This window comes from Dermacentor variabilis, chromosome 5 (assembly GCF_050947875.1).
Source record: "Dermacentor variabilis isolate Ectoservices chromosome 5, ASM5094787v1, whole genome shotgun sequence".
Taxonomy (NCBI): Eukaryota; Metazoa; Arthropoda; class Arachnida; order Ixodida; family Ixodidae; genus Dermacentor; species Dermacentor variabilis.
The window spans coordinates 37,152,664-37,178,874 of NC_134572.1; the positions used below are offsets into that span (position 1 = coordinate 37,152,664).

Here is a 26,211-nt window from a genome sequence, read left to right on the forward strand (position 1 = left end):
TATGCAAAAGGACCAATATGAGATTTAGTTGCATGATATAAAACGCAATCATCTGCAAAAGGCGTATTTGAACTGATGTGTGTAAGGGGAGATCATTAATATAAAGCAGGAATAAAAGATGACCCAGTCCTGAGCATTGGAGACCCCCTGATGAAACAGGCCTCAAGGGTGAATTAGTAGAGCTGATATTATATGAGCTCTAGCAAAGACTTACCTTAATAAAATTATTTCATCAAACAATTGGGATGTAATAATTGTTCGTGCATGTCAAGCAGTGTCGCGAACATATTATAGCGCGCACACACACACACACACACACACACACACACACACACACACACACACACACACACACACACACACACACACACACACACACACACACACACACACACACGCACACACACACACACACACACACGCGCGCGCGCGCACGCACGCACACACGCACGCACACACGCACACATGCATCAATGAAGCCAGGATTTTTACATATAATTAATTCTTGAAGTTTCCTTGAGCTCGAGCATGCCTTTTCTCAGAATATATATATATTTCCGACAGTTCTTCTTTTTTCACGATCAAATAGAAAACGATCCAATTCGATGGTGCCGTCTCACCGCAGGCTACGCACGTAATCGTTTATGCACGTGATTTTGCGTCCTGCGCCCTTCACGTTAATATAGGAGTGTACCTATATTATTAAGTCTTAGAAGGGCAAGCTTAAAAGGAGCAAACAAATTTTTGTCGGAGGGAAAGAAACCTTCACCCTGTGGCTAAGTAAGGGAAGAACAGGTAGGAGGGCCGACATTCGTCAAAAGAAAGAAGAAAGCCAACAAGAAATAGAAAGCGTAATAAGAGAGAGAGTGTCAATCAATTAATAGAAAATAACATGAAATGGGTGAATGTGCGCTGAGTATTTAAAGCAGTTCAAGCAAATAGGATGTCGCGTGGGCGAAATAACGCCGCATTTAATTGGCTTTCAGCTCCGAAGAGCGACGAGTCACACGACGAACCAAAGAAAAACAAAAACTTTCTCCTCTAATGATTCTCAGTGAGCGGAAGTCTCAACAACATGACTACAAAATCCGGGTCGCGTTACTTTTTTTATCCGCAGCCAAGGCCTTGCCTGGAGAAAACGAAGCAGTGACACCAACCTTACAGCAAAAATTAAGGAACCCCTGCGATGCACGAGCGCGGCTGATCCCTGTCCACGTCTGAGCTTTCTCAGTGCACAGTTTGCTGTTCTTCCATCACCGATGCTCCGCTGGTGCTGCACTCTTCTGGGAGCAGGGAAGGGCAAATAACGTTGATGGGGGGGGGGGGGTGAGGGGGGGGGGGCGGAGGTCAGGACTTCTTCCCAAAATAAGGAAAGCACGGGATCAAAGAGACGTGATCAGGGGTCGGACGACGCCGCTTCCCTCAACCCACTGCGGAATTCCGCCCAAAATCAGATCCGGCTGTAATTGGAACGGCGAACCTCTCGAGGCCTTCGCCGCGCGCACTTCGTTCGCTCAGCGCGCTGTTCTTTCTGCGTGTTCCCATCTCTCTCATTCGCACTCATCAGAACAGTGCCACTATCGGCGCGGGTGCAAATAATACTCAGTCCTTCCCAAACACAGCCCTGCACAGGCAAAGCTGAATCAACGCCGCCCCGTCACGCCTTTCGGCTGACCCCACCATCGTGAGCCAAGGCCGACGGCGGTGACTGCGTACCGCCGTTCGCGGAACATCCATCCGAACTGCTGGCAGCCAAGCTGATGAATCGAATGCGCCTTATTCTGTTCTCCGAGAAAGGCGAGCTTTGTTCTCAGGCCGCAGCTGCTGTTTCGACTATGATAAAACAATAAGAGCCTCTGAAACTATACGGTCCTTGTTTGGAGTGCCAACGAAAGCGGAAATTAAAGCGGGGCTGCTTTCGATGGAAAGGAACTTAAGATTTTCTATTTTTATGTGTTTGCGAAGAACAATGCTTTCCTGACTTTCCGGGTATGTAGTTTGTTACGCAATTCAGCATTAATTTCCACTCGCTGCTTCTTGAATTTTTCTCGCGTGCCTGCTAACTGTCATCCACAACCTGCGTGCTTCCCGGGTGCTCTAATTCAATGCGACAATTCACTTAGGTTCGTAGTGCTGCCGGAAAATCACGGGCGCGTTGTTACACCTTTTGTACTCGGAGAGTAAGCTTCAGTCGGGTTCTTCCGAGCCTAAATGCGAAATGATGCGGGGTAACTGTGTATTGTTAAGGACGTGAGCCTACTGTAGCTCAATGGACAAGGCTCCATTTTTGTCCCAGCGTGCTTTCGGAAAATAAGTGAGGCTCCTAATGACTTATAAAGAGATAGCGTAGTCTGTTTCTTTACAAGCCACATTGCCTCATTAATGTCGGGAACGGTGGCGCAGATCTGTTTTATGCCGTTTCCATCAGTTGCTTACCGACTGTTGTCTATCGCCGTTTAAGTCAATATGTCAAAATCTAAACGTATGAAAGCAACCTATGCTACGCGTAGTCAAACGTAGGTTGTTTTTCCCGGAATTGAGCCCGCAGAGATAAAAATAAATATGAAGGAAAAAGAATAACGTCACGTATCCTTCGCTCGCTTTCATAGTACAATTAGACGTCGCAGTTGACTGCTTACCAAACGCGGAATACCTTGAAAGATACATTCGACTTTCGGATAAGTCGAGGGTAGTCAAACCTTCATGCAAAGCGCCATGCAGTCGCGTTCCCACGACAGCGTTCCTTGTCGTCCTTTTATGCTTTGCTTTAGTGCTGGCGGTACCATCACTAGCTCCCACGTATTTCATAACTCAGTACCTAATTACCACAGACGGCACTACGTGAGCTGGGAAACGATTTCCGCTTACTTCAGCGGCTGATAACTTCTCGTAGCCTTCCCAGGTTATTTCGGTTCGAAGTTCAACCTCGCTGTTTCAGCTAGATGGCGTGGCCCAGCGCGCTTGCGGAACAATGCATTTGAAGCTTTTAGCGCACACATAAGATAAAGAAACAATCAGCGTGAAGTAGGATATCGCTGCGAGTCGCACGTCACTCGCGTGAAGTGAGCGAACGTGAGTCTCAGAGAGCAGGATCGTCTGTATAATAATACTGCGCAAACCTGCCGAAAGGGTACTCTAGATCGTATCTTGAATATTCATGTCACGTCGATGAATTAACAGGCAATTTCGAAAGAAATCCAAGCGGCGCATTTAGTGGGAGCATGCAGTGTGCGAAAACATCCATAGTTCTACAGTTGTTGGGATACTTTCCTTTCTTCAAAGCTATTCTTTCGTTTTATCGCCATCATGATAATCGATGGTGATTGTTATCAAGGATATACAACGTATGTGAACAGCAACGGCGACATAAGACAACCGCTGAAGGAGATATGCCATGAATACTGTAAGAAGATCCAGATAATTGCTGTTATCGGGACTTTCATGATAACAATGGCGTGCGCAAGTGGCTATGCTGCTTGACAGCAAAGGTGACTGCGGAAGAAGCATTGAGGCAGTCGATTGTTGCATCAATGAGTCATCGGTTCCCTTATCGCCGGAGGAGCTGTTTTGCTTGACAGCTACTGTGCACTGATGAACTGTGACAGCGCTCTGTGTATAAATAGAGCCGGTTTCTAGGAATAAACGTTGTTGGAAGGCGCGTCTTGTGTGTGTATATCTCTTGCGTTCTTTCTATCCTAATATAGCATGAACAAGGCAAACACAAGGATAAAACGCACACACGCACAAACAAATAAGAAGAATAAGGCATGCGTTATTTTATGCAGCTTTTATCGAGGCAGTCTGATAAGAAATTGAGACTGGCACACAGAGTACCAGTGTAAAGAAAAAAAAGCACACTCTCTCCTAACACAAACGGTTAACGCATGACAACATTGCCGGTGCGAAACTTCTCCCAGCAACTGCACGGCGAAATAACACCGTGACTTTCACGACGAATGTTACGCAGAGGTTTGGTGCCCACAGAGATGCGACGACCACAGCATTGGGTCGCAAATGACCAGATGGCACACGCGTACACAAATTCCGTGACTGCAACCTGGAAAAGAGTAATGACAAACTAATCGCGCTTCTTGCTCTCGCAGCACAGCTTTGTTCCCGATCTTATTACCCGAAGTATCACGTAGAATATTTCTGTGGTGCCGTGCACGGAACTTCATGACATCGTCAACTAAGCTTCGGAGCGCCCCACATGTTTCACTGTATTCTACCTTGACGCCGGCATCAAAGTGGTCACACGTTATCCGAGTTCTGGCGACGGCGCCAAGCGTGCTGGACGTTGAAAAGTAAATTAAAGCTGTATGGGTGCACCAAAGCCAAGCACAATATGCGCGCCAGATAAGGCGCGACTGGAAGAATCGGGTGTACCACGACAGCTGTGCTTGCGCAGAGATTTTTGACTGATGCAGAGCATTTCACGCAGCACGCGCCCGCAACCAAATTAGAGAAAATGGGCGCGCACGCGCACGGAGTAAAGCATGCCACGGCTCCCTTTAGCGCATATGCACGCTATGTGTCCGATCGATAACAAGGAAACAATTTTCTAATTACTGATGCAGAAGTAAACATCAAAGACACAACTTCTGAGAAAAGCGAAAGAAATGCGACATGCGCAAACATGCCCGCGGTCATCTGCTACGTTGCAACAGTGCTGACGGCGCCCCCGTCGATGCCGAGGCGCGGGAGCGTGACCAACAAGCGCGGAGCGGGGGAGGACCGCGGTGATGGCGCTACTTTTAAAGATTGAGCGCTTCCTACGTCTTAGCGGAGTGCGGCTGCCATCTGGCGGAAGTTACGCTAACTGCAGCGCAGCTCCATGCCAGTCCAAATCGATAACGCGGCCGCGGTGTTGCTACTTTATGCAGTCCCCGCCTGCTACGCCGGTTGGTTGCACGTCGGTTCACCGGATGGCGCCCCGTGTCTGTGTAGCAACTAGCCTGGAAATCGTTGCGTTCGTTTCGTTTGCCGGCAAGCCGCATGCTAGCCAAGTATTGCTGGCCATCAGTTGGCCATGTATGCGCACTTATGGTCAGCTTGTCAGGGCAGCATTTCGTAACTTTATCCAATTTACGATGATTTTCTTACTTCCTTGATGTCAACAACTTTTCGTTGCTTTTAGAGAGCTTCAGACAATTGTGGACCAAGCGGGAAAATGTTTCGTTCTCATACCCTATCTCATACTTAACTCATACCATAACATCGCAGATTGCCAAGCCCGCCTATAATTATCCTGATGAAGTACAGAGGTCAACGTTTCGCTATTTGTTTCTGTGTTAACAGCGATGCCAGAGAAGTCAAAATGAAAATTAGAGTGTTTTCAGAACTTGGCTTCAAACTTCAGTAGCCCGACGCCAGTCAGAAGAGGCGAGCGTCAGGATTGCCGCTCGAGGCACTTTGCGTGCATTTGCGGGGTTCTTTCACGGGCGGAAAAACACTTCTATGTAGCACGTATTGAGCGACAGAAATCTGTATATGTATCGGAAGTTTTTCATGTTGCTCTACAATTTTCTCCTTGACGCTTTTCATACAATTATAATAATTGAGAAATGATTAGTTAATTCAGATTAATTACGTAATTAAGCGGGATGCAAAACATGATCTGAGTATCTCCAAGAGACGGCAAACAACATTCCCTTGGTTCTGCTCAGCTACGCAGCACTTCCACATTTTGAAAGTTTTGGTGCAAGTTAAGTAAAATACCCTGTATTCTATAAATTGGTTCAGGTATTCACCGTGCATGATTTCAGCAAGATAGTGGAGAGAACAGGGGGGCTTGCTTTTCCTTCAAATCAAGAACTTAAGAAACTCAATTAGTTACCCAAATTGATGAAAGAGAATAATATCTAGAAAAATGGGTTTAGATGAGCATTATTAGATTATTTTGCTTTATCTATCTTATTCGCTAATATAATGCTAGCTATCGCTGAAGTCATACGTGAAGCCTCTTAGTAGTCGACGAACTCATCACAGCCATAAATATAAGCCTCATTATGAAGGAGCTCTCTATGCAATGGCGTCTGTCAACGTGTTTATACGTTGACAGACACTGCAACGTATATAATGAAATAAACCAACAAAAACTCAGGGATGAAAGGATTTCTCGGGTTTACCACAAACATAATACAATGCAGCGAAAGATTTTATTGTTCATGCTGTGGGCCCTGAAATAAAATTTAGTTTTTCTCTTAACTTTACGAGATTTCGCCTACCACTTCCTACATTTGATATGCCTCGGTGAATCATCCCCACGTGCTCTTGGCGAACCAGAGGAGGTCACATCTCTTGTGCTCTTAGCTTGTCCGCTTTATGATTAGAAGAGGCAAGAACTGCTTGTCAAGATTAAAGCAAAGAGTAATTCGCTCTCTCTTTAGGGACTATTCTTAGACCGTCGCCTTCTTGAGACATAGCATAGAGTACATTATACGCTGTGCGCAACTTATTTGGTTTGCACTCTTGCTTCAAAGTACTGACAGTGCATATACGCTTGAACTTTATGAATGAATGAATGAAAGAACGAATGAATGAATGAATGAATGAATGAATGAATGAATGAATGAATGAATGAATGATATTTACAATATGCTTGAACTTCATTTAGTGTTTCTCAACAAGGCGCTTGATTGTTACTCACGCCACCAATATTTGGCTGTTTTTCTTTTTTTTGTTGTATATAGGTCTATCTTTAGTTATTTACATCACTCGTACAACCTTAGCCCGTATTTAAGCGAAATGGGGTAGTAGGAAGCACGTACCTTCCAGCCTCTCTAGTTGATCATCTAGCTAAATGTAATCTAACTTGATTGCGTTTGTTTTTTTCTTTTGATAAAACGAAGTTTGATTGGCAGCTTTTTTTCTTTTTTTTTTCACCGTTCCCTGGACGGCGGGAGCCTTACCACCAAGCTGTTTTAAAGCCGATAGTTTGCCCGTGGAACTAGAATGCATTGCTTTTCATTGGCTTTATGTAACGCAGTGTCCAAATTTATTTCAGATTTTTAATAATAATAATAATATTTGGGGTTTTACGTGCCAAAACCACTTTCTGATTATGAGGCACGCCGTAGTGGAGGACTCCGGAAATTTTGACCACCTGGGGTTCTTTAACGTGCACCTAAATCTAAGCACACGGGTGTTTTCGCATTTCGCCCCCATCGAATTTCAGATTTTTGCTCTATTGTTTTATTCTTTTGTAAGTTCCCTGCTACATTACTTCACAACTCCTGCTTGGGTCAATTCCTGGCCAGAACTATACTTAAATAGGTAAATTAAAATATTTATATTTGCTTTAACTGAATATTCAAGCAACCAAACTTTTTTATTATATCGTGATCGCAAGACGTGTCATGATTATACTACAGCTGTGTGGTTTTGAGCTGTCATTCGTCGAGTTATAAGAGAGTGTGCAAGTTATTGAACGCGTCACGTCCTTTTTCCTGCACTTCAGGCAAAGAAAGGAAGTAAGAAAAAAAAAAAAATCAATCGCCTGTACCTAAAGTCGCTGCCAAGAAATAAACCTACAAAAACTCGGGAATGAAAGGATTTCTCGGGGGTACCACAAACATAGTCTTTCCCGCAGCGTTCGTTCGTCGATGGTGGCTTGCACGAGTGATGATGTCTTAATCAAATTCTGGGCGCGCAAATCTTTCTTTCGCATAATCTCCCGTCCCACAGAAAAAGTAATCAAGCGACCGAGGACGGACGGTACGACGAGAGAAAGTGCTTCGCAGGGTTCAAAGAAAGAAAAAAGAAGATAAGACTTGAAAAAGAAAGAGGTGAGGAAACAGTGCCTACCGCATTTTCATTCCCAAGAACGAATTCTGGTTGTGTCACAACCGAGGAAAAAAATTAATATAAACTTGAAGCAAATATATTGCGCGTTCCCTTTTATGACTTGCCATTTGCAGTTGTTTCTCGATATGATGCTTCCATTACCGAAGGAAGCATCACGTCAGCACGCAAATGACGCCAAAACCCGCGACATGCTTCCTAACGGTGTGCTATATCAGAGAACCTAGGTTGCTTCATCACGTTGAGTAGAGGGAGCCGCTTTTATTGATGCACCCTCCGCGGCATTCGGTCTTCTTTAGTACAGTGCAACAGTGAAAATGTAAAGGAACGACCGGTCACAGGTTCGAGAAACAGTCACGTGTTACCCGCACGCATCGCATGATCTGACAGCGAGCAATCCGGTACAATAAATTTGAACACGCAGCACATGTGCAAAACCTTGCAAACCATAGTGCAGTCTATGAGGAGCGTAGAGCCCAACACCAATATTCCATTCTAAGTACAATATGTAGAGAGGGAAATGATTTGCTCTCAATCAACCTGTACGATCGACATTGTGGCGAAAGTTAAGAGACAAAAAGGAATACCTTCAAAACTGCATTGCACCAGATTCTGGTGCAATGCACCAGAAAAAAACAAGCACTATGTAACGAGCACATAATAAAAGTTCTCTAACATAAGCTTTCATATCTTTCTAACAATAATGTGTAAAATAACAGCTGTATTATTAGTACAGCTAGCTTAACAGGATTTAGATCAGCGCCCCCAGTTACTTAGCTACAGATTCCATATTGGGAGTTTCAATGCAATATTTGTGCCTACTTTTTATGAATGTATACGCACACGTGGAGCAAACACATAAGGATATGACTTATGTGGGTCCGGAAACATTGCGTTTTTTATGTTGCAGCTATCATCTTTGTCATAATACGCTTTTTTTCATCAACGTAATTGTACCAACTTATTTTCGCGATATAATAACGCTGCGTTGAAGAAACACTGGCGGCCAAATCTGGTGGCGAAACCAGTAAGCTTAGTCCCTTTGGTAGGCACCACTGCGTTGTGTTCATCTGGTTAGGAAGCGACACGGTTTTTTAAAGTATTATTTTGCATCCTATTCCTGTCGAAAATCTCCGTGCAGAAGGAGAATGTTCCAGACACTCCTGTTCAAGGAAAGGGCGAGAAAATGTCCCGTGGAGCAGCGCTCGGGAAGGAGCGATAATTCATTTAGCAACGTCTCAGTTTAGGTCACAATAATTTTACTTGTAGGTCACAATAATTTTACTTGCTGCAATGGGTCTATCTATCTATCTATCTATCTATCTATCTATCTATCTATCTATCTATCTATCTATCTATCTATCTATCTATCTATCTATCTATCTATCTATCTATCTATCTATCTATCTATCTATCTATGCGTCCGTCCGTCCATCCGTCCGTCCGTCCATCCATCCGTCGGTCTGTCTACGCCAGCTAAAATAAATGCTAGCTAACTAGCTTCGCCGTTGCACTTTCGTAGGTTTGTAATGCGATTGCCATAGCGCCTGTACGTCTGTCAAAAATCTCCGCTGTGTCGATGATCTCTCATTTTCTACGCTAGCAGGACGACGTGCACAGTCACTACACTGCACGCAACTCATGCGAAACGGCTGGGGCGCGTTTCTAGTCGCGTGACGGGCTCGGCACGCATCTTCATCTCTGCAGCGGCGTCGAGATCGTTAGGAATGGATCAAGGAGATCTGTGCTGCTCATCTCGCCGGCCTGAGTGGTTCTGGGAGAGTGAGGCATCTCGACGAGGCTGGTGATGAGAGATGCACGAGCGACGGGGATAAGCTCGAATGAGCGAAGAGCTTTATTAAAAGAGCTTCGGCTGGTCTCGGTGTCCATCCCATCTCGGGCCGGGTTCGCAGCTTGGAGTACCTTGAGCTGGTCGTCAAGCTGCACCGGCTGCGAGTGCGCAACTAACACTCGGATGTTTTTTTGCTAAGCTTGGACCCAGCGAATGAGTTCCCGTTCTTTCTTAGGCAGCAAACACTGCGGGATATAGTGTTGGGTAAAGAATTTAGGGTAGTGTGTTAGTGCCCCTTGCTGCAGATAAAGCAAATGCCCGGCCCAAAAGGCAGTGAGGAGACGCCAGCGCTATTTAAGAACAGCTCACACCGAGCTATGTAAACGTCCTTTGAGGTGAGAGGGGAGGGTTGCACGCTGCCTATAACCCGACTTTGTGTCAGTGCGGCAAGATGGCAACTGTATGTGTGTTATTTTTACCTGTGATCGCTATTATTGTAGTAACATTAACACTTTCCCGCAAGGCACGATTACCGTAATGAAAATTTGTAAATATCATCTTAAAGAAGATAGAGACCGCCATGTGTATTCAGGCTGCTCCGCCGGGCCACGAGTAGTATAGAATAGTCTCAAACCTTCATGAGCTCCACCAACTGCCGTATAATCGACGATGACTCGCGCAGAGGTAAAAATTCCGCAGAAACTATCAAACATTAATCAATGTAAATGCCAATTTGTGTGTTGCCTCCAGCGGCTCGCGCGGTGGCGTTAAAGGCGACTGTCCTCCTCCACTCCTGCCGCCGTAGACCTTCTCCGCTGTCCCCAGAGATGAAGAGTAGCGGCGGCAGAAAAGGAAAAGGACTGTCGAGAGCACTCTCTGCCTATTAGAGAGAGAAAATCTCTCTACTAGGCAAAATAGCGGGTCTCAAGAAACGCGCACGGTAGCAGAAGAAAGTAATTAGTTTTAGATGTGAACGGACTCGAGCAATGATACTTCATCCGAAAAATGTCGACAGCGCTTGCTCATGTTATTGCGGATTAAATGTTTTTCCACATTGAGGACACAAGTTCATCCTACAAACCGTTACATCCTTAATTTTTCGCCAGCCTTCCTGCCTCTCTGCCATCGCTAATAATAACGTCGCCAGTACTATTTCCTCCTTACTCCCGACTTGATGCACAGAGAGTCTATACCTCCTCTCCCCCGTTATTTTTCTGTCTCTCTTTCATTGTCCCTATGTCCCTTTGCTTCGGTAGAGGATAGCAAACCGGACCTGCGCCTAGTTAACACCCCTGCCTTTCGTCTCTTCTAGCTCTCTCTCTTAATTATGAATTCTTGTGTTGTGATAACAAAATTATTCGCCTGTGTGGACCACATATTATTTGACTCTAGTTTTTGGGATTTGGTGGTACACTGCTCGGCGCAAGGACGTGCATAAAGCAGACTAGCATAGGCCAGAGCCTGGCTGGTAGCTATGTTCTCGCTGTTGTTGTTGATTATAATGATAACGCCAATGCTGATGATGACCCGAAACGCAGTGGCATCTACCAACGCCGGTTGACAGGCCATGCGTCAGGTGGTTCTTCTCAGTGTATTAAAAGGATTCATTGAAAAAAAAATGATACTGGCAGTAATAAAAGATCATGAAACCAAGAAGACTGGAGACGCTTATTGTATAGGATTCATACTGAATGAATGCAATAGCAAGAAATAGCCAAGCCGAGAAAAGTTACGAAGAAAGAAAAGGCTAATACGACAAGCAACAAAATTCGTGAACGAATTTCTCCATGGTGATACATATGTCCCTGTGGCAAGGAGCCAGTACGGACGCCCCGAAAGAGAGCAGAGCAGGAGAGTTAAAGAGCAGGCTAAACTGTCGCACTGGCATTTACAGCCCCTTCTTCGCGAAGGAGGAACGATGACAGTTCAGTAAAATGTAATCACTTGAGTGTAATGATTTGCATAACGGACAAAATGAAGAAAGCCAGACCAAGTAGGTAACATGAAACTATTTAGAGGTGGCATATTTTTTATTGCGACAGTGTGCCTTCTGGCATAACGATTTACACGTGTAGATACACGCCGGACTCTCGGAGGAAGTCCAGCAGTGTCCGGTGGTGGGGCTCCAAGATCCAACTGTCTACGTCTGGCGGCCGACCTGGGGGTGGTCCACATCGAAGCAGGTGTTTTTCGCGGAGGGCGTGTAGAGAGGGGCAAGTCCAGAGGAAGTGCCCAGTGTCCACCTCGCAGACAGGAGTGGGACTGAAGGGGCAGGAATCGCTGATGGAGGCACGGTACTGTGCCGACCACGACCAAGTTACCGCAGGGATAAGGGCGACACGGAAGCGTAACCTTGGTAGCAAGACCTTTTCCCAGCACGATAGGCCACCAGGGAGGTCGGCGACACACGGTGGGAGAATTGCACGTGTGGCGTGCCGAAAGTGTTCTTTTTCTTTGAGGAGCCTTGTCTCCGGAGAGGTGGGGGCTGATTGAAGCGGACGAGAAGTTTTCTTATGACTTGCTGCATCCACTAAGGCTTGTGTGGGATGTGCATTGCGACGTATCCATTGCACACGTACGGTAACGGGTAATTGCTCAACTGTGTCCTGAATCTCCAGTGCCAAAACGTCGGAATTCAGAACACGCCGCAGACAACGGATGGCAGCTGAGGAATCGGTGAAGATGTCAATGTGCCTACTAGATGGCAAAAAGGGCGGACAGAGGATGGATATTGCGTCTCAGATTTCCAAGAGCTCCGCCTGTGTCGCTGGCCAGGCAGGGGAGCAAGTATACGAGCAGGTTGCTATTTCTGTCAATATTTTTGGACAAGCGACAGCCATGGTGACGTGATCACTACTCACACTAGCGTCGACATACGCTCCATGTCTGCAAGAAGAGCTCGCACTCGTAGTTAATGAGCTATTTGCTATTATACTCGACTCACTAAGGTGGCCAACGGATCGTGGGTGTATGCGAGTCAGAGGTCGATTGTCCGTAACGTGCTGATAAATCCACGGTGCTCGTGGCGGGCAGGAATCGCGGGGCATCACCGAATCGTCTGCGATACACTTCTCAAGAGCTGCGGCTTCAGGGATATTATGGTACTTTGCGGAACGAGCTTGGCGACGCTGGTGAACCAGTTTGTCTAGCGTACTTAATTGCGCTTTGGCCTGGAGCGCATGAATGGGCGTAGTTTGTGAGAGGCCCGTAATAACAGGCATTGCTGCTCGATTGATAGCTTCCAAGCGGTCCCACTCTACGCGTGTCATGTGGTGAAACTGGGCGTGGTATGTCAATTTTGGCTGTAACACAGTACGTATGAGGAGGCGGGCGATGGTGGTTGTGGCACCACCTGACTTTTGAGAAATCCTGCGGATGAGTTGCAGCATTTGAGATGCCTTCTGACGTGCTGTGCGAATCCAGGGGTCGGCGGAGCCGGAATCGTACAGGTCCAGGCTGAGGACTCGGAGTGAGCTGACCACTGGAATACTGCTTCCGTGCAAGAAAAGGACGATAGGGGTGGTGCTAAACGCACGGAGACCGCGCGCATTCGCGATAGAAAGCAGAGCCGGCTTTTGAGGCGACAACGTGAGTCCTGCAAAAGAACACCATTGATCTAGAATTGCAAGAGCGAGCTGTAACCTTGTCGCTTGCATTTGGAGAGACTTGTGGACGGTCCAGACTGTGATGTCATCCGCATAAATGAGTGCGTGCAGGTAGGTCAGCAATGTCGCCCAATCGCCACGCCAAGGGTAGAAGGCTAATGTTGAAAAGCATGGGGGCCAGCACTGACCATTGCGGTACACGGCGATGTGGCCAAAAGGATCCCACATTCTCTTTGTTGATGCGGATGGCGAATTCACGAGATATAAGAAAGGTGTGAATAAACTTGCATATGTGTGCGGGTAAGTGACTCCAGCGTAGCACTTCAACGAGGGCCGCGTGGCTGACGTGGTCGTATGCCTTGTGTACATCCATGCCGAGAGCGGACCTCACTCAGGTCGATCGGCCACCAATCAAAACCATAGAGGACAAGTGACCTAGGCCGTCTTCTGCGCCCAGGTAGAGGCGGAAGGCAACTTGCGATGGATGATACCAGTGATGTACGTCTAGCCACCACTAGAGACGGTTAGACATCATGCGTTCCAACAAGTTCCATAATGTACACATAAGAGAAATTGGTCGAAGATTTGATATGTTGTCATGAGGTTAGCCGGGGTTTGGGATGGCGATTATAGCTGCTTGCAGCCAGTGCTCCGGTACTTCTCCTGACAGTCATGCAGCGTTTAATGAGTTGAGAACAGTTTCCAAGGTGGCCCCTTCTAGGTTTTTAAACGCCTCATAGGTCGCGCCGTCAGGACCTGGGGCAATATTCAATTTGGCTTTGTTTATTGCAGCGAGAAATTCAGCTACCGTGAACAGAGACTGCATCCCAGAGATAACGTGAGCTGATGGGAGTGCCTCTGCATTCAGCGGAAGCATAAGTGGGACGAAGACCACAGGCGGTTGCGTATCATAACCGGGAATACCTGCGCCATGTCAAGCGTAAAGACGTCTGGGGTTCTGCCGGACGCGAGGCAGGCGCTGGAACCCGGCTCATGAGAGCATCCACCATCTTCCATTGCTCGGAACGTACTCCAAATTGAGGTGGCGCTGGTGGTTGGACCTAGCCAAGAACACCACGCCAACCAGCGTTGACGTGGCAGGTGGCATTCGTGGCGTCTAGCTGCAGCTGTGAGCTGACGGTGGCGGAGTTGAGCCTCCCCGGAATCTGGGTGTCGGCTGGCATAAACCTCTGCCTGGCGACGCTGTGCCCAAAGCTGTAGGAGTCGAAGATCTGGTGCTGGACGAGATTCCTCGACCTGTGACGTTAAAGTGGCTGTTTTGACCGCCGATTGTAACATTGGCATGGGGTCGCATAGAGGGTCGAGATGGTCCCTTGATAACGAAGCACGAAACATGTGCCATTCGATCACCCTACATTGGCGACGGAGGCGGTCGGTTTTCTGAGGGGCTAGGCCGAGCCGAATGGGATGGTGATCACTGCCCCAGCAGTCCGGTTCCCGATGCCAAATAACTGCCTGAAGGCCCAACCACCAGGCCAGGTCCGGTGAATATGGTGTCATTCGTGGGTGGGTGCAGCGTCGTGTAGGCATGGATACGTCATTAATCAGATTAAAGTTGTTCTGGGTGGGAGTATCAAGGATGAGACGTCCACGTTCACTGGACACAGAGTACCCCCACGCACGGTGAGGAGCATTGAAATCACCGGCGATGAGAATAGGACAGCCAGGATAATGCCGACGAAGCCAAGTGATCATCCCTTGACGAAGGCGGGGTGCTTGTCCCGAGTGGGGATGCACATAACACGACACAAGCACAAACATACACTGAGAGAGTTGCACCTTTACAGCCATGACCTCTTGCCACGCAGTGCACCATGTCACCATAGGTATAGCAGTCTGAACAAGAGAGGTACGAACATATATAGCTGATTTGCCTGGTTTATCACCTGACAGGCACACACGACGATCTGGGATGGAAGGTGTTGCGTAGCTGCTAAACCCCTAGATTCGAGGAAGAGAGTTCTGCTCCTGCAGGAGTAACGCCCAAGCTCGAAGTGAGCCCAAGCAAATGCGTTCTCGGGGCTCGCCAACCATGTTAGCGAGACCGCGACAATTCCATTGAATCACATATGAAGGAAGGTCAGAGGTCATTGTGGCAGCCATCATAATAAGTGCTCCGCAAGAATGGCAGTTAGGGCCTGTAACTGTTGCACGACATAACGCAGAGGCGATGCCGGGTCGGAGGCAAGTTTAGGCGCAGGTTCAAGCATAGACGCAATACCTGACACCGGCACTGGCGGAGGACATTTATGAGGCGTTTGCGCCGCCGATGACTTATTTGTTGTCGACGAAGTGTTCGCAGTGACAAGGGGTTTGCGGCGAGAGTTGAGTTTGGATAATTCCGTTTGCAATTTTTCGATGCTGCGATCGACGTCACCCAATTCCTTTTGAAGTTCCTCCTGGGCCGTTGTTGTAGACACACGATGTCTGTGACGAGTCCAGCTGGTAACATCGCTGTAGGTCGCCTGAGGAGTACATACCGCCTTAGATGATGAACGGTCATCTTCCTCGATGGCTTCATCCTCTTCTGTTAGCGGAGCGAAGCGGTTGGGAGGCGCCAACTGGTCCTGGGTATGTGGAGTATATAGGGCGAAAAGTGCGAAGGCCGCGTTTACTTTTCTGAGCCTTACGTTTTTGGTTGGACAAGCACGATCCGTTATTGAATGGTCATTGGATTTGCATAGACCACATCGAAAGGCTTGGGAAGTGTTTAGCTCATTTGTCTGCACCGGAACCGGTTTGGGGCACGATGCACGCATGTGGCCTTGTTGTAGGCACTGGTAACAGTATACTACGCTTGGGCGGTATGAACGAGGTCGAAGAACGCGCCCATTGTAGATAAAGCGTTTGGGTGGGGCAGCGGGTCCTGAAAGTGTTACCAGGCATGTGCGACCACGTCCTAGGCAGCGGGCTAGCAGCACATGATGAGTGTCACAAGTCAAAGTATCACGTATGGTTTCCGGCTATTCGTCGGTATCGACCGCTGTTACCACGTAGCGAGAGATGTCCGTGCCTGAGAGCAGGTGTGGTTGAACGGGCAAGACGTGTCCATCGGGAAGGGTGATTGCTGCCAATGTGCACAAGGCACACACTTTCTCTAAGGGTGGCACCCACACTGACACCGTGTTGGAGGCTCGGTGATATGTGTAGCCTGAGAAGCCCGTCGCGGTGATGCAAGTAGCGAGCCTCTTCTGAAGGGGCGTCGTAGGGATCTCTTCTATGTTGTAGCCTTCCTTTGGACGGGTGGCAACCTTATACGATCCAGGGGGGCTGTTAGATGGGCGTACCGGGAGGGCGTCTGGACTCTGCGGACACGGACGCTTTTGGACAGGAGCAACTGACGAGGCAAGCACGCGAGACGTGCCCGGTGATGCAGCGTTGCACGGAGACGCCGGTGTTCGCGGGCCGTCTACCTCTACTTCCATCGTCTCTTCGTTGGTGGCGGTTACCGACTCAGCAGCAGGAATAGTCGCCATAATCTCCACAGCTAACTGCTGCGACAGCTGCTCTTTCTTGCATGGCGTTATTGCGATGAGGCGGCTAAGCCTAAAGCATTCTAACTCACTTTAGGCGATGCTCCCGGGGGCCGTCGATAGCTCGGTTTGGTGCCACAGGTGGACTGGCTACGAGCAGCGGCCAAAGGTGGCGGAATTTCACAGTTACAAAGGGAAAAAAACACTTCAAACGCCGGAGCCGCAGGAACACACGTCCGATGAAATCAAGCGCTTGCAGCGCCCCCTGCTTGCTCTGGCATTGGAAAGGGCAGTTGAAAGCGTAGTTTTGCCAATGTTACTTGAAAACAGAGCTTGTTACAAAATTTTCTGCTTCGAGGAGAGTCGTAAATGCTGAAATTCTGTGAAAGATGTAAGAGATCATTTTACCTTCAAATAAGTGTACCTACATACATGATCGTATTTATATAACCTGTCGTCGAAACGAAATAAAGCATGGTGCCAGCAACAGTGGCCTTAGCCAAATAGCCATGTTTATTCAACAAGCGACCCGTCTGGCCTGGTATATCCTTAGTAACCGAAAATATTTCTTTCAAAAGTGGAGCAAGCAAGTATGAAGTACTTAACATATATGAATTCCCGGATCCAGTAAGAGAGGAGCGCAATTAAAAAATGAATACTTGATGATTACCGCGGCTGACATTGAAAGATGCAGTTTGCGCAAGTCTAGAATTTCGCGGGGATTATAGAAGTGGAGTCTTGAAACTGAACAGAAATATTATGCAAATCCAATGAACATGTTGAAAGCTATATGATGCGAGGCTTTACTGAAGCGGTTAATGAAATCTATGCAAGTAAATGCGATGCATACAGTTTTCTATATTTTCATCCTATACAGCGCTTTTTTTTTTTTGCTGCACCAGATTTTTTTGTTTAACTTACCTGAAGCCGATAGCAGAATTCTAATCCTTGATACAAATTACTCGATGACCCGGCTTTTATGTTTACGAGATATCAAAACGGCTAATTGAATAATCAAATAACTATGCTAATTCACTCTCTAAATTATTTGATTTACGGCACATGTTTCAATCGACAAAATTAGCTACTGAATATGCAAGGCAGATCGACTTGGCACGAATTCTGAGGATAGCACCGGTTTCGAGATAGGCGCCGTCAAAGTTCCGTTAGGAGTACACTGTTGGTCAACTTACGTTTTCTTTATGAAAAGGATGTTTTCTGCATTTGTACTACAAAAGTTACCGGAACGCCAATACATTTCGTCAGACACTGACAATTATCTCGAAAAGGGCGCAGCCCTGAGAATTCGTTCCAAGTATGTACGGTACGTCTTGCGAACTAACAGGCTAAAATTCACTAATTGAAATATGTGCAGTAAGTTAAGCAATTATAAAGATATTGTAATGATGTTAATGATTCAATTTTTTGTTTTTATTTCTCGTAGGCGCTGCACCATCAATTAATTTAGTTGAAGGGTAAGGATTGCGCTGTCTGCTAGGCGCAATTTGTTTTTAATTTGGTGCAGCTACATAAAGAAGGTTATGTATACGAAGTGCAATCTAATGAAGTGTTTATGTTTATGCACTTCACCGGCTAAATATTTAATCTGATGCAAAATTTATGCTTTTCCACTACATCATTCAAGAGCTATGGCGAAATGCAAATACCGCCGTATGCGGATGCGCGCTGTGAGACGACGACGCAGCGATGACATGGGAACGACGGCGATGTTGGATGTTTCTACAAGTAATAACGGGGAGGAATGATGTATGCAAAAAGGTGTACGACACATGTGCAAATATATTTAAGGTTTCTATACGCCTTGTGAAACAGGGGCGCATACTCGGTGTCATACGAAGTTTAGGAAAACAAATAGCAAATATCTCTTTTGCTTTAAGGAAAAATCCATAGACGACGAAGAGTTTCCTGTACCAGCCAGTTCAGCCAGATCATGCTCTCTGCGCCACTGCTTCATGTTGCGTACTCGCACGTTTCTGTCTTTTTGTGAAGCCATCATAACCGTGATTACACGAGACATAAAAAACGCTTAGCTCGCGTGCGTGTTCCATGCGTTGTTATCGTTTTTTGCCCAATTGCTAATTTATTTGTGCCATACCGCACGATCTGCGTGTGTGTGCTTGCTTTTGTGTCTGGGAGTTTCTAAATTAAACTAGGTAATTGAAAATAGGCATAACGAGTTACGCGGTAGCATTTTGCAATCGTGTTTCTTGCAAGCGGATTTCTCATTTTGGAAGTCTAGGAAGCAATATTATTGGTAAGGAACGTCTGCAGATGTGTTTCTGTAATTAGGAACATTTGATAAAAACTGTATACAGATATGCGTAACAGACGTATATCAAAGTAACATAAAGTTAATTTCAAGCATTCCTATACTGTGTAAACAATCTGAGTAGAAAAAATATTTGACGTGCTCGCACAACACATCCGCACTCGGGCGCCGCGTGCTGATTCACACATAATTCAACACTCAGCGGAGAAGTTACAGCACAGGCAAAAGCAAGTAATAATTATTTATCAAGTTAACCCTGCCACAATGATCTAAGGAAGCCAGCCTTTCAGGCATTTCTGCGTTCTCCAACTTGACAGAATATACACATTTTTTAAGCAGCCCGTCAAGTTATCCTGAATGTAGTATTCCAAGAAGTGTGTACAAGAATGTTGCCTCCACCAGCAAAAAACAAAGAAGCACATTTTAAAGCTATATTGTCAAAAAAAAAACAAAGAAGGAGGAACGCATAAGTTGAGTAGATGCTAATTAATATGCAAGAAAGACAAAAAGTTTTCAGCAGTGAGCTTTTGCGACGCAGACAAGGGGCCTCTGATAGTCTGCTGTAATTTGGGGTATCTGCCCGAGGAAATCTCTACTTTACGATGAGAGCCGGAATCAAAGCGAGAAGTGCCAAGAGATCCCCCACAGTGTTTTTAGAAAAAAAAAACACGCACACAGACACTTAAAGACCACGTATAGATAAATCTGTTCGCTGGAGCACTGTCCGTTTTTTCCCTTTCATCATTCTAGAAACAAGTCGGCACTTTGCGAAGCGGCGCTTTTGTGTGCATGCTTTTTTCTTTCTTTTCTTGCTAAAGTGTGACGTTGGTGGACCTGCTTTGAAAGTGCTTAAGAAATCGATAGTTGCTTTCGTTATCAGTCCCGCCATTATGCAGGAGGATGACGCATCCACAGGGTGTTATATATTTATCAAGCTACTTTGGTATAGCCCTCATTTATTTATGTAAATTCCAGACGTTAACGTATCCGGTGAGCCGACAGGTTTTTGTTATAAAAGGTATCTCGTTATTTGCTCCTTCACTTGAGCATAGTCGTGTGTGCTTCTATTTATTTTTCCCTTCTCTTCCAATAATGCTCCTGCTTTCGCACAAGCCTCAAGATGATAAACATCATTTTGATAACCATTTTTTAACTAAGTTCCTCTAAACGAATAACTTTCAGTTTGTTATCGTATTGCATGCAGTCCGAGTGGGACGCTATCGCTAATCAACTTCATGCTATTGAAAATGTCCGCATACCTACTGTCAGTAGCGGGGCTTGCGAATGTAGTTGAGAGGTTTCTGGAGCTTTATTAAACGTTGCAAATTTCTACCTAGGCCAGGCTTGTTGACTAATGTTGTGCTTTACTAGAATGGGCTTTTAGGTCTTTTGAGTACGCGTAAAATCGGTCGGAGTTCAATCTATTCAATAGGTAGGTTCGCGAGTGATGAAAAAAGAAAAGCAGTAGACTGCATGACAAAGGTTACAGCAGGCCCTGCACGCAGAAATAAATGTGTGATGTTTGGTAACAATAAATTTTGCTAGAACTTGCGCTAATTATTGCTGCTCCTTAGCCTTATGCATTATTCCGAGCCAATGCCACAGCAATGCGTGCGAGCCACTTACTTTGTTGGGGAGTTAGGTTGGAAACACTTTGCTTTTTACTTGGGGATCAGTGGGAGACAACCACACGTCTTGAAACAGTGACAGAACATAACGCATCCCAGCTCTGCATCCCTGCACGTATGATGTTTCATGGTCTAACTTCACTGACATGGGCAGTACTCAGCCTCCTGCAATTGCAAACGAACGTACACAAACTAGTGTAGTCTTAGCTCAGCACTAAACTCTGCAGTAAAAAAACCAAAACAAACAACTACACTGATATTGTAGGAATGGAAAGAGAGGGTCGTGAAAAAGGTAGCTGGGACTAGCTCGCACGGTTTGTGAGAAGGAGCCCTAACAAATGTTCATGATTAATAAAAGTGCTTACTTTAGGTTAACCGTCACTATTAGTTGGATATGCGCATTTCTTTAACCAGAAACGAACACCCGTTTCAGCCGGCATAAGCGTGACTTTGCTCTCGTAAGCTCCCATACCACTTGATACGTTCAGGCAGCTCAGGAACGCTTCAGTTGTAGCACTTTGAAACGTCTCTCGTAAAATAATTTGTATGCTAATGTGCCTAACATAAGCAAGCACACACGTGTTGAACAAGCTCTTGCAAACTTGGCAAAGGACAAAGCAGGTTGTCTCATCGTGGCAATAGGTGAGAGGAAAGCCACCCTAAAGATGTATACCGAGGAGCGAGCCCAAAATAGAAATAGAAACTATGATTCGCGCACAAAATGAAGGAAAAGAAATCCAACAGAAAGTAAAAGTGAAGTCAAGATGCACTCGGCTACTTCAGTACGCACCCTTCTAAGTAAGCACACACCCTTGGAGAGAGAGAGAGAAAAAAACGTATACTGCCCTTCTAACGGACACCGTAGACGACGCCGACGGAGGAGTGTCAACAAGGAGCTTGTGAACACCCGCCTCCAAAACTTGCGAAAATGAGAGCGGGCCGCAGCTAGAACGCCCGCGTTTCTGTTGTTTCTTTCTTTTTTTTTTTGCTGTTCTTTTTTTTTTTTCGAGAAAGTGCGACACAGCAACGGCAAGCTTTTTCTTTTCGTGAGAGTCTCTCGCTCAACCTCCGTTTTCGTTTCCAGATTTTTGTTTCCTTCTACCTCGACTTTTCTTTCCTGTTTCGTTGTGGGAGTAGTAGGTGCACCACGGAACATCGCAAATAGGCTCCCGACAGATGTTGCCGAGTGGCGTCGTTTCTCACGGTTTGGGATTGCTTTCCGATACCTTGAAGCGAGAGAGAACGCGCGCGCGCGCTTTCTTTCCGTCGCTCGTGCGTGTCTTTTTTTTTTTTTTGTTTAAGAGTTATTGTATTTTTACCGTGCGCTTGGCATAGCAGGACGTCGTGGCGGACCAAGAACATGCCTCTTGCCTTCCCTCGTGCCCTTTCCGAGCTCTGTCTCTACCACGAGGTGTATGATACGTGCGGCGGACTTCCTGAACGTCCCGAGCAGTCTTCTCTTGCAGTATGTTTTTCTGCTTTTTCAAGAAGGAAAGCACTGTTACTGCACTTCGACCATCCTTCGGCAGCCTGTTTCCGGTGAAAGCGTTCAATGTGAAAACGCTTTTCCGACACACTTCGTTGGCGCTACGAACAAAATCTTGTATAAGTATTTACTTCTTTCTTTGTTCTCAAGGAGGAAGCCTTGCTGGCAAACGAGGCACTTTTGAAGGCGGGTTTTAGCAGACATGAGCAATAGCTGCCAACCTAAACGGGAAAGCTAGGCAGTGGTTTGAAGCTTGCAAAAACATATACGTTTACAAGGACACGTTTCCTTGATACGTAGATAAGCAAAGGCTGTGTCGAGCCAGATAAATGTAATATAATTTGACGCGAGTAGTCGTATATCGATTGATCTTAGGGGTGCGGACTTAAGTAGATATACGAGAGAAGCCAAGACAAAAAAAGTGCAGCAGAGAGGTTCCTTTTCTAAAGGAATCTGCGCTGCTGCACAATACCCAACTCTATACCAGTTAAAGAAAGCATCGGGCCGGTGCATCTGAAAGTTAACCTGCCTGCCCAGTGCCATGGGCTGAAAGTTTACTACTTTCGCTGTGTCGGGTGAATCTGGCTTCGTAAACAAGCACTTGAATGACGGTTCTGTGTTTATGTTCGACGTGTTTCAGAGGAAGGCAAAGAGGAAGGCTCTAGGTTTTAAATTTCGGGCGGAAAAAACAAAGAACTGTGCTTGATTCATATATGCTTCTATTCATATGTTGATATATTGATACATTGCCTTCAATGTATAGGTTAAAAAGCACCGTCCGAAAGTGGTCAACAAGCGGGCCGGAAACTTCCCTGTCGGCGACTAGCGTCAGAAGCAAAAATGCTGCTAAAGCTTTTTTTTTCTCCATATTCTCCTTGCTACGACGAATCAATATACAACGCACCGATAAACTTTAGATGAGGAGACAGAAATGTATAAAGGGAATCATGACTGCGGAATCAAAGTGGGTGGGGCCACGGGGTCTGTTATGCACGAGTTCAGACAGCTTCTGACATACCAAAGTTTGGAGATAAGCTCCGCCCCCCCCCCCCTCCTTTCTTTTAGGCATCTCTAGTGCTGAGGAAAGAAACGAAAGGTTAAAAACTAGAGGTATAACGTATGGTTGAAAGAAAACAACGTGTCTATACAGCTTGCGATAGCAGCTTGTTTTCGGCCTCACCTCGCTCTTTTAAAATACCACTCTCAGTATGCCTTCCAGTGCGCGACAGTGTAATCACGTGGGCACGAGACCAAACAAAGGGTCGTGGCGTTAAAGACCGAGAAAGACGCTTATCGCATTTTGCTTCTGCAGCGATTCTCCAGCACTCCCCCTCGAAGGCGCATCTATGTGACGTCGCCATAACCGCTTCGTGAGGAAAACTAGGCCACTCAGTGCAGTCACGTGAAAACAAGAAAGCGCATCCCTTCCTTTTCTGTCGCTCTTTCTTCGACCGTTTTATCGTTTGGCACCGAGACAAAAACCGGGAGAGGAGACGCCTGGAACAAAAGCCTCCTCGCAAATGTATTCCTCGCTTATGGATCAATGCTCTCGCGTTCTGTTTGTGTCTGGGTGCGTCTGTGTGGGCGTGTTTGTTTTTTGAGTGTGCCTTTCCTTGAGTTTCTCGCGTTGCTCTTAGCACACTTTTTAGGAGAAAATTAAAGTCGTAATTTGCGCTACGGCTGTTTTTGTTAAAGTTGAAGTGGAACTGAAAGGCGAGCGCCCGTATGACTCTGCAAAGGGAGAGAATAGAAAAATAAAAAGAAAATTATTTAGTAAATTGGGAAACAAGGGATATGTTGCAAGATATATGCGGGTGGACTATTCTGTGTATGAGTTTGATGTATATGCGTCTACGTGCAAGTTCTTTGAAAAGTTCACATTTTGCTTTTGATCAAACAGCAGAACGAACACGCTCCCTACCATGGGAAGGTCTCCTTGTGCCCCTCGGATAATCGATAACTAAGTGATATGATCAAGAAGCATAGAAGTTGTATTTGATTCGAAGCCAGTACCGTCTATTGATCGAGCGAGCCGGTTCAATCCTTCATTGTTTCTGCAGGAAGCTAGTACTTGCTTTACAGCCGCTTTATGCTTGTGAACAGATTAAGGTGATAGCTTCACATGTAAAATCAGCAAAACGATACATATAACCGTAAGTTATAGTGGCTTTATCATCTCTTCCACGATGACATTTTTTTCATTAGAAACCAGTTTCTTCTTTTTTTATGCCACTTCAGTGAGGATCTTGTTTGCGTTACTTCTCGATTCATTATTTTCCGGTCTTTTGGACACCGCTACTGATATTAATATCACAGATGTGCTTGCAATTATGACTTGAGAGAAATCCTAATAATGTGCCCATCAGCTATACTATATTAAACCCTCAAAGGCTACAGCATTGCAAACGTCTAGTAAAATGTAACCGTAAGATCATTTATGCCTATGGCATGTACTAATAGCCTTTCCATGAAAGTTACATCTTCATGATCAATAAAATGAGCAATACATTTCATACAGCTACATGTAAAAGTCGCGCCAGTAAGGGACACAGAGTGCTCGATATCGGAAACTGCTGCAAAAAAGACAGAAAGAAACTTTTCACGTGTTCTTACTTTCATTGAAAGCATATTTAGCGCCAGCGTACAAACACAGAAAGGAGACGACACCAGAATGCGTTAACTTCAACAACTTTATTTTCAGGAAACAACCACCTATTTAACTCCCATACATAGAAGCTACATCAGCCAAATTTTAACTATTCAAAAAAGCTCTAACAAGTCGACCGAAGGAGCGCTAACACACATGTCACTAATCTGGCAGATCGCCTGAGCCTCGATAATCTCTCGCACGTCTTTATTTTTCGGCTTCGCAAGAACAAGGCAGGGCCCGTACATCGGCGCACAGCTGGTGTATGGCAATGGCAATGCTGAAATTTATTTCTTACTTCCATTTCCCCTTTAAAACCCACTCAACAAGCAGCACAACCTCGCTTACGACGTAAATTCAGCGCGGGCTCCGTCACTCTTGAAGTAATGCAGGGCCTCTTTTACATCCCAAAAGTCTGATAAAATAAAATCACATACGCGCTAGTGATGCAGTGCCCAGAGCTTATGACGCTGGGCCAGCACCGGCAGTTTCTCTTGTTACCCAATACCTGCATTTCGCTAATGCTTGGGAACTCGCTCGAAAGTTCCTAACACAAATGGACCGACGCCCGTTGGTGTTCTTTTCCGTGTGTGGGGAAAATGCTAGGAATGAAAATAAATAAATGAATAAAAAGCTGCAGTTTTATGCTCCCCGCCACAGAACGTTGAAGCGTATATGTATGCATACTGCGTGCATATACGCCTCAATAATACGTATAATAAATGGGAAAGAAAAGAGGCTCAAGGTAGGAACGCACAACTTTTAAAGAAATGTGCGTCGTACACGCCAAAACTACTTACGATAGCGCGAAGAACTGACTCTGCACGTAAGAAGAAAACGCACACAGATAATCAGGGTAAGACGCACGCAAGAGTTAACCTGCACGGTTTACCAGGCACTATGGTTACCAGGCACTGCACGGTTAACCAGGCACTATGTTTCAGTGTTTCCGTTTTTCACAAGAGTGCTTGAAGGCAATCACACATGATTAAAAGGCCGCTGGTAAAAAACATTAAACTGAAGCTAGTTTTCTACGAAACGTTACTTTCTCTTCGCCATTCACTTGGCTTTACCACGCATATGTTGGCTTTAAGTGGTCCACTTTCAGCTTTCTTTATTATATGAAAGAGTTCCATAACTGAATTCTTTCAGATTAAAATATTTAAATTATATACTAGAATTTCACGTGCAGAAACCAGGATATGATTATGAGGGGCGCCGTTGTGCCGGACTGCGGTATAATTTTGACCACCTGGGGTTCTTCAACGTGCACCCAAGGCACGCTACCCGAGTTCTGTAAAATAGCGCGTTGAATTAAATACCGCTTGCCTACTTGCACACGCTCACGCACGTACCCCTATATACCTTAGCCACGCCCTCATATTTTAGCCTGCTGTGCACAGTATAGCTGCAATACATGAGCTTTGTAGTGCTGCTGGAGGATTCTGGAACGAACATTCTAAAAC

The 26,211-nt window shown here is 45.9% G+C and overlaps 1 long non-coding RNA gene across 1 annotated transcript in view; it reads left to right on the forward strand.

Moving 5' to 3' along the window:
- Positions 1 to 1,871: 1,871 nt before the first annotated feature.
- Positions 1,872 to 26,211, forward strand: part of LOC142581842 (uncharacterized) — a 37,518-nt gene continuing 13,178 nt past the window's right edge. The window contains exons 1-2 of the long non-coding RNA XR_012828307.1: positions 1,872 to 1,989; positions 7,687 to 7,787. This is a non-coding gene — a long non-coding RNA (uncharacterized LOC142581842). The remainder of the gene's footprint in view (positions 1,990 to 7,686; positions 7,788 to 26,211) is intronic.